Consider the following 6,579-nt stretch of genomic DNA (forward strand, 5'->3'; position numbering starts at 1 on the left):
TCCAGAAGCAAAACCACGAAAAGGGTGTCACTTACACACTGAAGATGAATCAGTTGTCACATCATACATAACTACGTGACATTTGCAGTGGTTTGCTGTACAGTATCTCGCTGAAGTAATAAACACAACGGTTTCTGTCTAAATTCGTCCTACGAATTCATTCGGGCTGAGCTTTTTCTACCGCCTGGGCTCAGAGCTGCGGTTTTCCTTCGGTCGAGAACAGCTTCATAACACGAGGCTTGGGATGCGCCTGAACGAGATGTGAAACTTGACAAAGCAGATGCTCCGAGTGCATTTGCTTTTTTTTTTATCATGATAAGTTTACAGAAGTTTCCCGGCATTGAACAGAAACCGATACCTGCCAGAATGAGGAGAGCTGTTCCTGTGCACCAGGCCGGCTCGTGCTAACCGCCGGGCTCGCGTGGGTTGACCTGCAGGTGTACAGTATGCGTCACATGAAAGTGAAACCAGCTCGACGTTCACTTTTTTTCCTCAGTAGCCTTTGAATATATATATATATGTATTCGTCTAAGGTGAGTAAGGAATTACAAAAGCTCTGACACTGAATTATCTGAAACGCAACGGGAGAATAAGTTTAAAAACAAAATTAGTTTACGCTAAAGAATTTTGTATTGGAAAATGTGTGCATTCACTCGGTGTAAACCTATCTTTTTAATATAAGTACATATATACGGACACAATATTCATTATTTTGTATGTAATTGGGCGGTGGCTAAGGATCTGCGCCCGTGGCTGGAAGGTTACCGGTTCAAATCCCGCAGTCGGCAGAGAAATACTACTCTGTTGGGCCCCTGGGCAAGGCCCTTAACCCCAGCTGCTCCAGGGGTGCCGTACAATGGCTGACCCTGCACTCTGACCCCAAGCATCTCTCCCTGTCTGTGTGTCTCATGGAGAGCAAGCTGGGATATGTGAAAAGATCATTCCTAATGCAAGAAATTGTAAAGGGTTAATAAAGTGATGTTGTAGATGGCTCTGTACTTGAGCTTCAATCAAAATTGAAAAACCTTGGGGTTATATTCGATTCTGGCTTAACATTCGATCCACATGTACAGCATACTGTCAAAACATCTTTTTTTCCCCTTAGAAATATCGCAAGACTACACCCTATGCTATCATTAACTGTGGCTGAAAAGCTGATCAACATATTTGTATTCTCTCAAATTGACTACTGCAATGCTCTACTCACTGGGGTATCTAAATCTACTCTGAACAAACTGCAGGAAGTCCAAAATTCAGCAGCCAGAATCCTGACCAGGTCTAGTGCAAGTGTTCACATTACTCCTATCCTGGAGTCCTTGCACTGGCTTCCAGTCAAATTTCGCGTAGACTTCCTAAAATCCTCATGCTCACCTATAAGGCTCTACATGGCTTGGCACCTCAGTACCTGTCTGAACTATTATCGCCCTACTCCCCTCCTCGCAATCTCCACTCTTCAAATTCTGCCCTCCTTACTGTCCCCCAAGCCCATCTACATTGTAGGTGTGACAGGGCCTTCTCCTGCTATGCCCTCAAGCTCTGGAACCCTTTGCCCAAGGATATCAGAGAGTCACTTTCTCTAAACTCCTTCAAATCCAGACTCAAAACCCTCTTCTTCAGAAAAGCCTTTACTTAACTGGTTCCATTCTTCATCCCTCTTCATTCGTCTCCTCTATTGTTATTGTTGTATTGTTGTAATTGTAATTGTGTCTTATCTTTTGAATTCTTCTTATTTATTGTTGTAGTCTTCTTATTTATTGTTATTGTCATCCTGTAAAGCGCTTTGAGAAGCCACCTTTAAAGGCGCTATATAAAATAAAGTTTTTATTATTATTATTATTATTATTATTATTATTATTATTATTATTATTATTATAAACATCGGTACAGCATTCTTTTAAAAGGGCATTTTCTCCGCGGCACTTTTAGAAACAAAGCGCGATCTCCACGTTCACCACAAGGGGGAGGTAGAGTACCGGAACACGCTCACTGTCGGGAGAGCAGCGTCTGCCCGTACACTGGCTGCCAACTGAAAACAAACGTCAACGACTCGAAAAAAGTAATAATAGTTAAACTTCTGTGGTTCCTTTCTTAAACTCTATCACTTAAAATGCTCATTTCAGAGCGGAATACAAAGGCCTGTCAACACTTTTAGTTTCTGGCGGTGTTAGACATCCTTTTTCCAGCTCTCGGGAAGGCGAGGAGCATCAGCGGACCCCATCCACTGCGCTTCGTTCTCAGTGCATACTACTCCCATCAGGAAGGCGGTTTAGCGTCCCACATTCAAAGAAAAACATGAATAAGAAGTCTCATGCCCCCTCTGCAATAAAACCACTCAACGAATGTGCGTAAATGTAGTTCTTCCGCACTATTTCTCCATTTATTTATATATCGCATACTGATGTTGTGATTTCATGTGGTTTTAGGAGACGCTTCTGTTTTGTGTGTTTTTTGTACTTCTGCAGGAGAAGCCTGCAGTGGGCAGTAAAGTGCCGGTCTTCTCCTGCCGCTGCTTCAGCAAGGGGCCGGCAGACGTGACACCGCGGCTCCCGAGCCGACCCCTTGTGGCCCCGCGCGACAGAGGGCAGCCTCGAGGCTGTTTCCGCTCTCGAGGAATTATTCCAAGTTGCGTTTATTTTTCTTCCCGTTTTCGTTACGTCAGGCGGGAGAAGCAGCCGAGAAGGTGCTTGTGCAGTTGAAGTGCTACACTCACCCTACTCGTACACAAGGAGACGACAGTGCGGACCCGGGACGCGAACGTTTATCGAAGTGTTACTACCGGGAGTCGAGCGAACGGCACACGGCGTAAACCAGTATCACGGCTTTACTGGGGGAAATGGCAGCGCCTTGAAAAACTGTCACCAAGAGAAGCACGGTTCATGAGATCTCAGGAACCTAAACATGTTTACGCGTTAGGTGTTTATTCGCCTTGCCTCTCTTATCTCAACCAGACCGGTATATATAATTAAATTAACTTGGCCTGAATATCCTAACTAAAAGGCAGTTGCACTGCGATTTAATGTTTATATTTTCTATACAGCAGGGAGATCGATTCATTTGCTTAGACACGTGTACCGACGTCTTGTGAACGAGCGGTTTGCTTCCAAAATTGGAAAATATAGGAGCTCGAGCTCACGCCCCGTGCCGGGAGCTCTCGCGCGCGCGGAGTTCACACCTTCAGCGGGAGCCTGCCCCCCCCGGCGCGTGCCGCCCGTTCCGTCCTCGGGCTCGATGACGACTTCCGGCCAGATGCGCTCGCCCGCTCGGCCTCTGGCCTCACCGTGAGAGAGGAGTGGGAGGCCGGCAGCCTGAGCTGAAATCCGATGGGGAATGCGGGCCGACTGCCCGTAGCCTTCTGTAAGACACACAATGCAGCCGCTGTTTCGCCCTCTTTCCCCATCCAGGTCCTCCTGACCTCCCCCCCCCCGCGGGCTGCAGCGTTTTGTGTTTTGCTCCCTCTGCGTCTGCGCCCGATTTACTAATTAAGCGTTTTTAACAGTTTTCAGCCTTGCAGCTGCTGAGAGATTGTGGGGCATGTCTATACCACCTGCTGCTCTGTAGGAGCAGAAGACGTCTGATCTCCTCTAACGCTAATCCTAATCAATGCTCAATAAGGGGTTCGATAAAGAAACCCAGAGCTCATTTGGAACGAGAAACAACAGACAGTGGACTCTCATAATCCTGGGCTCAGACCAAATAATTCTTTCCACAGAGAGTTTTCTGTCAGTTATTTGCTTGTGAATTTGCATCTTGCCGATTTCTCTGTTTTTTTTTTCTTTTTTTTTTTGCCCATTTCAATATTTCTTTACGGGCTGTTGTAGTTCTGTCTGTGGGTACTTCAGAAAAACAGCATAGCCAACTCCCTGCGTCGGAACTGAAACAGGACAAAATGCTCTCATTTAGAACAAGATTGATCCCTTCTGCAATGCATACTGGCTACCATACCTTCAGGAGGCAGGAGGGGACCCAAGCACCTGAGTGAGAACAGGGGTGTACCTTGAAACTCCATGTAATAATAATTCCTAACATTTATATCGCTCATTTTTGGAGACTCCCGTCAAAGCGCTTTACTGGTACTGGGCGAATCCCACTGCCAACACCAGTGAGTAGCTCCACCTGCATGATACGACGGCAGCCAGAGTGCACCAGTCCGCTCCCCACACACCTGCTCTCAGTGGGGAGGAGAGCAGAGTGATGAAGTCAGTTCAGAGAGGGGGATTATTAAGAGGACATGATGGGTAAAGTCCAGGAGGAAATTTGGCCAGGACGCCGGGGTTACACCCCTACTCTTTTCAAGAAACGCCCAGGGATTTTTAATGACCACAGAGAGTCAGGACCTTGGTTTTACATCTCATCCAAAGGACGGCGCCTTTTAACAGTATAGTGTCCCCGTCGCTATACTGGGGCATTAGGACCCACACAGACTGCAGGGTGAGCGCCCCCTACTTGCCCCACTAACACCTCTTCCAGCAGCAGCCTTAGTTTTTCCCAGGAGTCTCCCAACCAGGTCCTGACCAGACTCACACCTGCTGAGCTCCAGTGGGCTGCCAGTGAATAATAGTGCCTTTACAGCAAAAAAAAACAAAAAAAGAGAAGCATCCCATCAGCAAAAAGCAAATCCTGGAGCTTAGTACAAAGTCTGATCGCTAGCACAAGTTCCCTTCAATCCTAAGAGCCCCTCTTTAGCTTGGAAGAGAGCCCTTTAAAATTTTAGGAAGCTTAAACTAAGAAGAGAAGGTTGCCTGGCCTAGAGCAACGTCAACAGTCCCATTTAGGATGAAGGAATGGGGAAGCAGGCCAAGAAGCAGTTCTACCAACCCGATTATGGTTCTCATTTCACAGAGGTCTTGCATTTCGACAGCTCGGGTCTTTGTCAGTGAAGCACTACGACCAGGGTTGAGGCCCAGACTGAATCTGAATTGGTTGTCTTCCAGAATGTCAAAGCCCTGTGCCAAGTGAGAAGTGAACTGTACCTGGCAGATCTAGGTAGATACCATCTAACTGATTCTTCCCACTGATTATTTTTTCATGTATTTATTTCCTGGACTAGAATTTCACAGATGCTGGGGAACCAGAATTCTTCTCCAGCAGCTAAACTGATCTAGGAGGGCCCAGAATTGGCATTCTTTACAATCCTCCACGCTGCAGCCCTCCACCCAGTTTCCAGTCCAGCTGCTGAGTGCGATGACGTTCCTTTCATTTCCTTTCCCTCCCTTTCCCTCAAATCGCAGAGAGCTTTAATCCAGACGAACACGCTGGCAGCAGAGAAGAAAATAAACTGGTACCTGTCATTCCGGAGGTCCTGACCTCGTGACGGCTACACATCGAATCCGCAATACAAAAAAAACTCGGGCTGACGATCACAAAACCAAAGCGAGCTTGATTCTGCAATATCCCCTCCCTGCCTTTTTTGGGGTGTCTCTGAAAGCTGAAAGCCTGTTGGTGCTGCAGCTGTGCAAATCTGTGGCACCCTTAAAATAACCTTTAGCGCTTTCTCAGCCAAGTCTTAGGTAAAAGCAAAGCCCTAGCTGTCTTTGAGGATGCGCGGTTTGCCCCGAATATCCTGCAGTGCTGCGGAAGAGAAGCCAGTGTAGTTCGGGCAACGCCATTTTGTTTTTGAGGGCGTACAGCAGTCTCCCATCATCCCAGAAGAGCTTATGGAGAGGGGTCGTTCTTGGCTGGAGCCGAGAGCTGATCCGGTGTGATAACTGGCGTATTTGGAGGAGAACAGCCTGCAGAACGACCTGGAGTGGGGCAGGCTGACCCTGCTACAGCTCATGTAACTGGGCTCTCTGTTATGATCCCGGTTTTCATCCAACTGGCATCTACCTGTGCCTCCTAAATCAGGTTGGGCATTCCTCCAGTGGTTCTTCACCGTTACTGCAGCCAGCAGTTAAACCCTCTGGTCCTCAAAACACGTTCTCGCACCCCTGATTAAAAAAAAATCACTCTGCAAATTGCCTTCTAAAAAATTCTGGAGAGGTCACACAAGCAGAAAGGACATCTCACACTCCCAGGGGGGTTGTTCAGAACCACTGCCCTGTGACCTACAGACATGTTTCCTGCACCGTTATTCTACAGATGTTAGGGTCATATCACGGGAAAATGCGAGAATCTGAAATTCCGTCTTGACAAGGGGGACCAACATCACAGGCCCGGTCCTCTACAGGCCTCTCTCCTTACACAAGCGAAAGTGCAGCTCGCTTTGCCAAAACCAGGCTCTTTCAGATGAGCTCTCAATGCCACTCACTGAACTGTCGGGCGCTGAAGGAAGAACGGCCAACACTAATTTTTTTTTAGGTCTTTGTTACTCCTGCAGGTACAACTGTATAAAGACAGGCTCTTTGCAAAAACACATGTAAATTATAGCCTGCCCGTGTCAGGGTTTTGATCTGACTTAAGACTAACTAGAGACCACCACAGGGTAAAATGCAAGAATAAAATGTGAGAGAAGAGAAACATGAAAAACCGAATGTTAAAAAAATCCATATCCAAAAAAATAGAGGTGTAAGGGGATGCTTGCTGTTTCCTTTAACCTCAGAATTTAGTCTCACAATGTAGCATGACTGCCTTGGAAATGGC

The sequence above is a fragment of the Lepisosteus oculatus genome, chromosome 8, assembly GCF_040954835.1.
Source record: "Lepisosteus oculatus isolate fLepOcu1 chromosome 8, fLepOcu1.hap2, whole genome shotgun sequence".
Taxonomy (NCBI): Eukaryota; Metazoa; Chordata; class Actinopteri; order Semionotiformes; family Lepisosteidae; genus Lepisosteus; species Lepisosteus oculatus.